We start from the raw sequence: 12,423 nt of genomic DNA on the forward strand, positions 1-12,423 counted from the left end.
CAGTTTGTCTGCAAGGGGAGGGGGCACATCTGCAAACCAGGCAGTCGTGTGGAAGGGGAAGAAAGAGCCAGAGCAAGAGAGAGCGGGAGGGGGGCCAGGGGGGAGAACATACTGGTTGAGCCAAGTGGAAGGGGCTCTCTTGACAGGCAGGGGCTGAGGAGGAGGGAAGCTGTGTGCTTTGGGAAACAACACAGCCATGTAAAAAGGAAATGCCCACTTCGTGCCATGCCTTGAATCTCATTCAGAGGCTGACTGGTGAGATGGGGGGGGGGTGGAATCCTGAGCATCAAACCTCCTCAGGGCGCCCGGGCACCACTTCCTGGGGGCCTCCACTCCGCATCACCGCCTCTGCTCATCACCTGTGCTCGTGATCCAGAAGGAGCCACGTGAGTTATTACAACCACACTTACAATCCGGGCGAAGCCAGGAGTGGAACTACGTGAGCGTGAGCGGGAGAATGAGCCCCGCCCGCCCCTCCCACTCAAGAGACAAGGGAGGGAACGCCAGCTAATTAATGCCGCAAAAACGCAAATTCTCTCCACCTTTTATCCCGGAGTGTAAATGACGATTTTTTTGTAATCATAATTTCTGAGGAACTGAAATGCCAGCGGAGTCTGTCGTTATTAAAATATAAATCAACGCATAAAAGAATATTGGCCTGTGGGAAAGGCCGTAAAAAATCAAATAAAACAAAGCACAATGTCCCCTGCACACAGCTATGCACCTGACCCAGCCGTTTTTGCTGCTGCTGTTGTGGTTGCTTTCCTGGAAGCCCCCAGAATGGGTGTCTCCTCGTCCTCTTAGCACACCTGGAGATGGTTCCCCACCCTGATTTTTGTAACAGGAGATTGCATGAGAAATATCTCTGCGCTCGTAACACGGTGCATTTTAAGGGAGACGACAAACCTCAAATGCCGTCCGCTGCCATGTGTAACAAGACACACGCCACCGGTGTGCATTTCCTGTCGGAGACTTGGAGTGGCACTCGTCGCCAGCCGTGAGAAGGGCAGGTGTCAGGCCACGGCACACCCACCCACTCCGTGGGAGGGGGAGAGCGGGGTGACAGGAGGATTTGAACCACCAGGAAGAAATTTTCCTTCACTGCCAGGGCGGCAGGCCCTGCACACCTCGCAGGGCGGGGAGTGGGATTCAGACAACAACGACCAATCTTGCACATTTGCCTCGGCAGCACCGCGGCTCCCTTCGGAAATTCCAAAATTCTCACGGCCTTGGTGGCTCCTTTCCATGGCCTGAAATATCTGGATCGCATCGAGGGCCCTTCTCAAGCTCTGAGCATACACGAATTTGTTCAGCCACTGCTCTAGATCTTCTTGAAATTTCTACTTTGATCAAATACACTGGGCTGGTGGGGAGGGCCAGATGCAAATCATGAATCTGTCAGTTCATCTTCTGTAGCCAGATGGATTTTGCTTTTTTCTTAAAAAAAAAAAAGAAAGAAATCACCCCCCTTCTAACTTAAAAAAACTCTCCTTCCAGCAGCAGCCGGGAATGTTGGATAATTGTGGCCATTTCAGTGTCTCAGAAGATTGACTTATATACACCCTCAGGTAATAAGCTATAGCGTGGTCTAATTAGAAATGGCAGACTGCAGGTAAAAGGTTGAAAAACCATTTGGCTGTTCATACTGTCAATAAAAGAAATATGAAGTGCAAGTGAGGAATTTGAACTGGAGATAAAGGCCTATGAATCACCTTTTCAATAAACTTCAAAAAAAGGTCTACAGTGCAATTCTTTAGAATTGCACTACTTAATTCATTCTCCCTCAAAACTCCACTTTAGCACAGTGAGGTGAACTTCCAGTCTTAAAGAAGTGACCAATCTGGATTCTGTCCAGATTCTATAGCCAGAGATGGACGCTCACAATGGACGTAGCATGCGTTTCTGCATGTGTCTGCCTCCCTACCCCCTGCATTCTAGGTCTAAACTGTGACTTCTTGGAGTTTGCATATCCATTGGCTGGAGTGAAATAGAGTAAGTCTTGGAAGTGGGATATTGAATAAATCAATGAGTAGTGAAAGGAGATATTCATATATGTTTTCCTCTTAACGAAAAATATGGAGTCTACATGACAAAGTGCTTAGAATCTACTGTGCTAACTTGGGGGTCACTTATGTCCTGATTTTATAACTAAATTAGCCATAAGCGATAAGAGAAGACAGATGGCACATCTTAAGATGGAGCCTTTGATTTCTATGGTTCATCTCTAGGGGAATAAAAAATAAGTATTTTCAGCATTTTGTGTGGTGGAAGGATTGTTGTTAGCCACGTGTGACCCCAGGGATGGCGTTGGTTTTGAAGCCTCTCACCCACGGCCGGGACTGATGTGCTGATAGTGCATTCACACCAAGTGGATACTGTGCACTCGCTCCTTCCCGGGACCATTTCCAGCTGTTGGTGAGCAGCGGAGGCCTGAGGCTGGAGCAGGAGCCGAGCTGGGCCTGCACCCATACTCCCTGGTGCTGGCCTCAGAATGAAATTCAGAAATGGCCACCCGGCCCCCCGGGGCTTGCAGTGCAGCGAGCCTCAGGTTCAATACCAACCCCCCCCTCGCTCGCTCGCTTGCTCTCTGGGTCACCACGTCCACGTTCAAGTGACTGAACCTTCATACTGAAGGCCCTAACCTGCCCTTTCCCTTGTCTTTGGAGGGAATATATAATTAAATGGCGATCCCTTCCCATCCTGTTGGAATATAGATGTTCAACTGACCATTTTTATCGCTTCTCTCTTGCTCGTTATAGAAGGGAGTGAATATCAACTTCATAGATTAGAAGAAGCCATTACTGCTCTGATTAAAGTGACCCTAACAATCTGGTGTTGATTGCTTGCTTCGGGGGGAATTCATTGATAAATAATAATGTAAACAACCGAAAAAATGAGGTTTTAGTTGCTCTTCTGGAAAAAAAAAGAAAGACAAACGATCTTTAGCAGAAGTAGAGCAATATAAAAAGTAATGAAAAGTTTGCTCCTGCTTTAATTTTATTTTTGCACTTGAAACTATAAGAAAATAACACGTTGATTCTACTGCAACTCTAATTTCACACACAGCAAAAAACAAACACGTATAGTTAGAATGGGCAAGGGACTTTGCCTCTGCCCCCAGGTCTTGTCCGCTGGGCGCCATCCTCCTGGGAAAGGACAGTCACCCTCTGCTACCAGCAGTGTCACTCCAGGGTTACCTTGACTGGCAGTCCTGTCACAAACTAACTCTGCTCCTCCACCCTTGTTCTGTGGCTTTGGACCCAGACCAGAATACGAAAAGAAGAAGAAGAGGAAGGTCTAGAAGAGCCCTGGGAAAATACAATGATACTGGCCTGTTCATGTCCATCATCTCCATCTCCTGCACCTAGATACTCTCCATGCCCGTCTTCTCCTTGGAGAGATGATGTTTAAGGAGTGAGTCACAAAATGCGCAGAGGGCCACAGCCTACATTTGCCAAGAGCATAACATTATTGTGGCGGGCCCTCTGGTGATCCTTCTCACTTAGCCTCTCAAAACAGTAACATGTAGAAGTGTTCCATCTTTGCCCAGTGAGCATATTATTTCCTTCATGTGAGAAATGGTATTATAACCAGTTAAAAGCCGAGCAATAACATAGAGTTGTATCAGTTTCCTCTGGACTGACATTATTTCCTTCTGGACTCAGTTCTATTTTGTTAAACCCTCACGTAGCTTCTCCATCACCGAGGGATTTAAAGTATCCCTCTTGGCAATCAAAACACGACGATTCTCCTACAAGCACGGATGAACAAAATCAAAGATTTTTATTAACTAACGAGGGAGCCTTAAAGCTGGCAAGCCTGATTCAAAAGAGACAACGGAAGCAAGGACATGTAAAGATGATCCCAGGATGTTCCAGTGGATTTACTGCTGACCGCGGACGTGGGTAGGTATGGGCACCCTTTCCCGGAACAGGACGTGGGTAGGTATGGGCACCCTTTCCCGGAACACGGACTCACTCTTGGGAATTCATGAAGCAGCACCCCCGAAAGCCCCCGCCACACGTTGCTCCGGTTCTCAGTGTGGGGTCAGCTGAGGTTAAGAGAAAGCCAGCGATCCCCTAAGACCTTCTCAGTCACACCCAGGTCCGCAAAATCCTTCAGAGAAGAGGACAGGCCATCAGAAGTCAAACAACGGCTATCAGAAAACATTTCCGTAGGTCACGAGAAGCCCGTGTGCACACTGCCTTAGCCTTCCCAAGTCCACTCGCTCGTTCTATTGTTGGTTTTGTTTTGTTAAAAAAAAAAAAGGCAGCCAGGCTAAAAGGCAGAAAGAATGTGAATTTCTGTCACTCCCTTTTCCTCACCCAGAGTGCCTTTTTAAAACAACAACAACAACAAAATAGACTCTCCATATAATAGCTGCAAAGAGTGGTATTAAATCAACTAGTGAATGGCCATCCATCGATTGCCAAGGGCAATTTGCTATTACTGTTACTATTATTTTAAACCAGGAACTTCTGAAACAATAAACTTGTCAATTCTAAACATAATTTCTCCATGAATATAATAATTGAGTAGGGTTGTGTTTCATCACCATTTGAAAATAGAACAGTAGCACAGTGGCTGATAGCAATTCTTTTTATAAATACCTCCAACGTTCAATTCTAACAAAAGTGACAAACCTATAATACCCTGCTTTGTCAATAAATAAATAAATAAACAAATAAATACACAAGGAAGTCTCTTCTCCCAAAACTTTGATATCAGATTCCAAAAATGTTTTGCTTTCTGCTAAAAGCATGCATTGCAAATACATAGATAAACAAACACAAATAAATAAATAAATAAATGAGGCTTTTGTTCCTTCCAAAAATTTGATGTCAGAATCTAAAATGTTATGCTTTCCTGCAAAAGCATGCCTTTTTTCCTCAGGCTTCACCTGCTGTGAGAATGACTCCTACGTTATAATTAGTTCAGATAAATGAATAGCAAGATTGCTCTTCAGATTTTACCTTTTAAAGCTCATTTACATGATGGTCTAAGATGACATGGTTATTAGCAGGTTTGGGGGCAATTAATTAAGATAGCTGATAGAACTGTTCACACAAAACGAGAGGAAGACATCCCTCCCGCCAGCCCTCCGCTCTGGGGACAGGCCGAGAGGAAGACATCCCTCCCGCCAGCCCTCCGCTCTGGGGACAGGCCGCGGCATTGGCCGCAGTTCAGAGCAGCGCGGCTCCTCCCCGCGTTGTGTGGCAGTCTGGTCTGGCGGTCATCCTCTGGCCACGCATGGAGTTCAGTCCTTCCTCCTTCCCCACCACCGTACGGCCCCGTCGGTTTCTCTCCCAGGTGCCCTGCAGTGCACGTGGCCATGCTCTTTCCCCAGAACGACCTCTGCAGTCCAGCCGCCAGCTCCGACCCACAAGACCATGGCCAGCTGCTGGGTGATCACCAACAGAGAGGTTGATCTCCTTCTGAGGCCAGGCGCCCCCATCTTGATGCCTGCCCTCTCTTCTCTCCCAGGATGCCCCCCCCTCCTCGCTCGCTCTCCTGTTCAGTGAGTCTCTATCTCTATCTTCATTTCTCACTCGCCTCTCTCTCTCTTCTTTCCTTTCCTTCCCCTCCCTCCCTGTCTCTTTCACTCTTCTTCCTGCCCCATCTCTCTTTCCCTTTCTCTGTCTCTGTCATTTTCCACTCTTGCTGTCTCCCCCTCCTTTCCTTTCGTTCTTTATGTGTCTGGCTCTGTATTTTCCTTTGTCTCTTCTTCCTTTCCCTATTGTGATGTCTCCTTTCCTCTCTTTCTGCCCCTGTCTCTCTGTCCTTCACCACCCCCCCCTCAGCCCCGCTCTCCTAGCTCACCACATCACTCTGGGCAGATCCCCGAGCCACCAATCCCAGCAACCCTTCTTATCAGGACACTTGTCCCAGCGTCCCTCGGTGAGGAATCAGCGTCTCCTCATCCCTCATGTTAGCGTGAAACGTCACTTGCTCTCCAAACACACCTTGGAGGAGGGTGCTATGAGACTGAGGCCTTCTCGGTGGATTCCCGGGGTGACTTGTCCGGGCGGGGGGGGGGTGTCTATTTGCCCCGGGACAAGGAATCTAGCTTTTACAAATGGAATCTCCGGCGAGCCTTTGTGACGGACAGGAATCCGTCGGTGGGCAGCTGTGGTGGACGCTGACCCATCCCTGCTTGTGCTCCGAGACCTGTGAGCTGGGACCCCTCAGACGTGTCAGACAAGTAACAAGGAACCAAGGCACTCAGAGGCTCTTAACCTTCCCATCCCACATCTCCAGAGGCTTAGGAATGAATGAATCATCTTAATTAATTAATTACTCAATCAGCCAGCCTTCCAACAATCAATTCTGACTAATTTTCCTTTCACTAAACTAATAGGAAAAAAAAAGAGTCCTGTTTTTCATATAGGTGGGTGCTGTGACCATGTTTATTAATGACCCAAGAAGGGGTCTCAGGCCACTGTTTCCCTGGGAAAATGGTAGCAACTGAATTCCACAGAATCTTCCAGAAATTCCTACTGCATGTAAGTGTAGGATCCCAGAATCAAATCCACAATATTCAACTGCACCCCGTCTGTCACAGGACAATGTTCCGTTGCGCTGTGAATCTTTAATTCTCTATTTATGTCTTGAGTTGACTTTCTGTCAAAAATAACTGAGGGGGGGAACCCCAAAATCTTCAGAAAGAATGCAACAAGGTTAGAAAAGTGTGTTTTGGAGTGAGCCCCAGCTGGGGAAGCCACCTCCTCTGGATTATCAGTCTTTTATCGACTCTCCAGGGCTCTGGCTCAGTGTCTGTCTCTAGGCCTTCGGCGCGGTGGGTGTGGCTTTGCACAGGAGCAGCCCGTGTGTACAGCTGCTGCTTCTTATACTTTTAAAACCCACTCCACGTATATTTAATTTTCCACTACTACCCCCTGACCTTCCACAAAACGAAGTGTAGTTGGAAAATACCACTCATTGACATTTATTCTCAACTCCACGGTCTCCGAACACCACAGCACTAAATAAAAGAAACAAGAATCCTTTATGAAACATCATCTGTACAAGGAAAACCCTTTCTCCTGTGGTCATACTCCTGGAAATTAGTTTCAATCATGAATTCTTGACACAATGCACTCGTACTTGATGCGGGGTGTCTTCACTGGCGAAAAGTATTTATGGTTACATCTACACAAAAACTGAATTTTTGTTTTCAATTCCCAGCCATGTTTTACCCTTCTGACTTTCATCACTTTAATATTTGGCATTTCTGTGGCTTATAAAGACTAGACTCATTTCAGATTTAATGAAGAGCTATTTACCTCCTAAACCTTCTTCCCCAGAGGTAATGAAATAATTACCCTCCCATAATCATGGAGATGCAAAAAGTTGAATCTCAAATTGAGCTGTGGCGCGAAGGGTGAGTGCGGCCCGAGGTAATCGCCATGGCAACGCCGGCAGAGGCAGGCCGCTGTTCCCAGGAGCCCAGCCGGGGTCTGGAGATGACCTCTTGCGTGGTCTCAGGACAATGACAGAGAGCTAGCGTTTGCAGGGCCTCCCGCTCCGAGGAAGAGTGTGGTAAAGTACAACGACAACATAGTCTCGACAGTTTTAATTAAAATTAGCTGGCACCGTCTATCACTGTGCTGGGTGCGCATGCATGCGCGTGAACATGTGTGTTATAATGTGTGTTATTCTACTTTATTTCAGAGTATGCAGGAAGTGCAAATAGACCAAATGTGCAAAAGACAAGATGACAGCTAAAAACATACATGTGTGTGTATATATAATGTATAACAGCGTTTTAATTTCCACATATAATACCTGAAACAAGGGTTACTCAGCTGCTCCTAAAAGAATAAGCACATAGGCTAAGTAGGTGAGTACTGATTCTAATTAGCACCCTAAATGTTTGTGTGCACCTAAGTGCTTGTAAAATACTTGAAGGCAATCTGTTCACCAAATAGATAAACAATCTTTCCAGTACTGCTTATATTTTGTTTACCAATATCAGATAGTTAATAACGTTACAGATATATGAATAGACTTATAATAACATGTGTAAAAGATGTAATCATGTATGACCTATATAATAAATCCTACTTTCTGCCATGGTTGAAAGGTAAACTTCACTCCATTCAAATACACCTCTTGCTCATTTAGTGGATCAATGCATAAGGTTCCATAAAACGTCCCTTCCTCCAGTGACAGTGTGGATGTATATATCTTATTCTACTAGTGATACTGGGTATTTCTTCACCTTTTAAATGAGTTAAGCTTCATAAACTAGTCTGCTATTTTTCTGATAATGTCCTTTCTTCGATTATTTAACTGGACCAATACTTCTTTTGTAAACTCAATAGGAATACGTTAAAATAAAATACCATCCAACAAAATTCTGTCATACTCGTTGTTCTGCTGTGTTGATGGATGAATTCCACAAATTACTTATACCACAAAGAATGGCCTACCAGTACAGGTTCTGTTGTGTGCACCCTGAAAAGATGAATCGACGGCTTTGCCTCTGGTCCTTCAGAACGCGGTATTATTGGGAACCACGAATCAACATGACCGGCACCCTCATCAGAGGACCGAGAGTCTGTCCTTCTCCCATGACAGCACAGATGGGCGTTGGGCCACTGAAAGCCAAAGAAGGTCAAAGATGGCGGCCAAATCCCCAGCAGGGAGGAAGAGGCCAGGTGAGAAATCCCTGCCATGGCCCTGAGAACAACTTCATTTTGGATGTTCAGTCTCCAGGATGATGAGACCATTCTGCAGCTTGAAAACCACCAGCTCCTGGCAATTTATTACAGCATCCTAGGGAACGAACATGCCTGCGATATACCAGATGGACACTTAGTTAAGGGACAGTTGTGAAAGAAATGAAATGACATGGAAAAAAACCCATAATCTTTGTTCAAAGGCATTTTCAGGGTGTGTGTGTGTGTGCGTGCATGTATAAGAACTTGAGAATAATGAAGAGCATATATTTGGTGAATACACTTGGCAACAATCACAAATACTAACAGGAAAGCACAGTGGGGATGCTTACATTTAACCGTGGCATAGGAGTCGTCCAGGATACAAATTGTAAAATAAATAAATAAATCTAAACATGAGCTCAGAAGATGTCCGAAACATAATGTGGTCTCTCTCACGAGAAAGGAATAGGGTTACAGAAGAATCTCTGACTGCATCGTCACCAGGAACGGAGCGTAGCATGCACGAGTAAAGAACCTGATTTGTCTGGGGACATGGTGACGAATGCCCCTGCTTTCCAGAGACAGAGGTCTCACACTTCCGGTTCTATGAATAATGGCGGCTGTCATTTAAATACCAATCCCATGTTAACATGTAACATGCAAGTAAGAGACTGTAATGGCAATGGTAGGAGAGATACGGAAATGTGGTATTTATAACGTAAATAAAGGCCTTGAGTGACATGAGCTGTGGGTCAAACCCAGTGGGCCCCAGCAGCCTGAGGAGCTGTGGTCTTCTCTGTCACCCGCTGGACAGTTCTCTAGGGTGGACGGTCCCCTGAGCGGGCTAGCTGATTACTCGCGTGTCTCCCACATCGGTCCTGAAGTCTGTGGGGAGACGCGGCAGAATAAACAGAGGCTGCTTCGGGGCCTGGGCCGGCGGGCCTGGCTGGCCCGGTCAGTGCTGGGGGCTCCCTCCAGGGTGGCCTCTGCCGCGGAGGGCGGGACGCAGCACGGGCGGCTGCTGTACAACCCTGACTCTGGACGCCGTAGCTTGTGTGGCTACAGAAGCCAACCTGGACAGGCTAGGGTGGCTCGGACAGCAGAAGTGGATTCCTCTGGAAGCCAAAGTCAAAGGTCCCGGGGTGTCAGAGAAATGTCCGCTCCGTGCCAGCCTTCTGGCTTTTAGTGGCCGACCTTGCAGTGCACTTGCTTGTAGCAGCAGAGTCCCAGGCTCCCATCACTGCCTAAATTTCCCCTTTAGAAGCGGGAAATCACACCAGCTCAGGGTCACACCCTAACGAACTCTTCCAAAAGGAGACCCTCATGTCTGCCCTGGTGCCCCTCTGGAACTGGGCCACCCTGTTCTGAGAATCACCTATGCCTGTCGCCTCAGGCTGGGAGTCAGCGTAGTAGGGTGGAGAAAACCCGCAGAGGCTTTTCTCTCCACTCCCCCACGCTGCCTGATCAACTGTCCCCCACGCGCTCGTCCACCCTCCAGGGCTCCAGCATTCCTTCGGGCACTGCCTGCACCCAGCTCCTTCCAGCTTCGTGCTGTTCTCCCAGTCAGCCCATCCTGCAAGTCCACGGCCTGGAAGACCTTCCAGCCTCCCGCCTTGGCTCAGCAGGACCTCGGAGGGTCCCTCCTCCTCCCTCCCCAGGCACACAATTCACCCCAAAGGCCCCCAAGCCTCCCAAACGCAGCTCACCACTGCCCTCTAGCCTCTCTGCCTGCCTGGAGACTGGGCTGCCCTGCTCTGCCTGTGGACAGGTTTACTTTAGATATCTGGTTTAGAGTAAATATGGCCCCGTGTTCTGACAGGACTTAATTCTCAGATCTCTGCTGTGCCACATGGTATCTGCCAATAATTCCTCTGCGCTCATCGAAGCACCCTCCTGTATTCTCTACGAAGGTCTGGCAGGTACGCCTGGGCCCAGCGCTGGAAGTGGGTCCGGCCCTGAGCGCTGCAATTGTAAATCTTCCAGGCCAGTTATTTAGCAGATCAAGCCGGCCCCAGAAGCTTTCAAAGCTTCATCGATGCTGAAGAAAGGCAGAGGATGGCTGGTTCTGAGAAGAAGGCTTCCGGGCATCAACTCCTCGTCTGCTTCTGCTTTCTGCAGAGCTGTGCCCCCTGGGGAAGCTGGGAGTACAGACCTACAGCCGAGGCATCCCAAACCCAGTCTTTTATAATGAGCTCTCAGCCAAACTGACTGACCTTTGTCCAGGAGGTAAATATTACCCTTATTTTTGTAGACAGCACACGAAGCTGCCCTCTCCTCCAAAATGAAACATTTCCCTCTCTCAGGAAAGAGAAGCAGCCAGCAACATATCACCAGGGCCTCTGGTGGCCAAGTCGGCAGAATCACCAGGAGAGCCAGCCCTGGAGAGCTGTCGGGAGACGCCCAGTGACCCCAGCCGTAAGTTTCCCAGTGCAGGGGGGGGGGGAACTGGTATATGAGCTGCCATCCAGGCCCTCTGTCTCTTTTTGCTCAAAGCTGGCCTAGGGTTCTCAGAAGGTGATTCTCACTGAGTTCTTCCTAATACAGAAGTAAGTATGCACACATACGTCTAAAATTAGAAGTATACAGGCTGGGCGTGGTGGCGTGCAAAGGAATACCCGCAATGTGAAAGCACAAACAGAATCACCCTACAATAAAACAGACTCTAAAAGATAACAAAATCCAGAAACGACCGGGGCAAAGAATAGAGGACTTGCCTAGCACGTGGAAGGCCCCAGGTTCAAACCTCAGTACTGGCAAAATAAAGAAACAGAAACTAACCGTAGAAACATAAGTTCGACGAAAGTTTGGAGATAGCTTATGGTATTAGCCAATTAAAAGCCTGAAAAACAAATCGGAAGAAAATAGGTAAGATCTCACCACCAGGCCAGGAGGGGAAGAGCTCCAGTACTGGCACAAAGTCCAGGAAATGCTACTCTGAATTGCTCTCAGTAATAAAGGCAGGCAGACAAATTTCCCTCTGCCTGAGTTACTTCACTTACATAGAAAAGCACAATTTTTGTGTGTAGAAGGCATTTGAAACTACTATTAAAGCATTTAGGAACATTAGCATTTTAATAGTATAAAGTCGTGATGGTAGACAGAGAACAAGATTATTAGAATCACGCTAATGGGAATTTTAATCTTAGTATTACATACTCATTCAATTAAAATGAAAAGGGGCCAGAGCAATGGCTTACCATGTGGTCCACCAGAGTCAAAACTGGACAGGATTGTGGTTCTAGGCTAGCCTGGGCAACACGTTTTCAAGACACCCCACTCAGCCAGGAAAGGCTGGGTGTGGCGGTATGTACCCAACCTCCTAACCAAGCCCGGCGTGTGAAGAGGAGGACAGACACCCGGGCTGACCGAGGCACAGATGGAAAACTCTATTTGAAAAATAACTAAGGCGAAACGGGCTGGAGCCGTGGCTCAAGTGGTAGAGCTCCTGTCTATCAAGCATGAGGTGCAAGCACCAATAGCATGGATGAGGAGAAAGGAGAAAAGGAATGGGAAAGAGAATACACACGATACACCTGTTATAGTCCTAAAAGTTTCAAAGGGGAAAGTCTAAGAGTGGAGAAAGGAACGCATAATCAATAAAGTTGGTGGGAATGGTCTTGAAAAAATTGAGCATAATAGAAGGATACTTTAGCCAATGGATGAGTCTAATCCAAAGTATTTAATACACATTTTAATGGGTGTTTGAGGGAGAGCCAGGTGTGATCAAGTCCCGCCTTCTGCTCATCACTGCCCCTCCCCC

Source organism: Megascapheus bottae, unplaced genomic scaffold (genome assembly GCF_031878675.1).
Source record: "Megascapheus bottae isolate mThoBot1 unplaced genomic scaffold, mThoBot2.hap1 H_3, whole genome shotgun sequence".
NCBI lineage: Eukaryota > Metazoa > Chordata > Mammalia > Rodentia > Geomyidae > Megascapheus > Megascapheus bottae.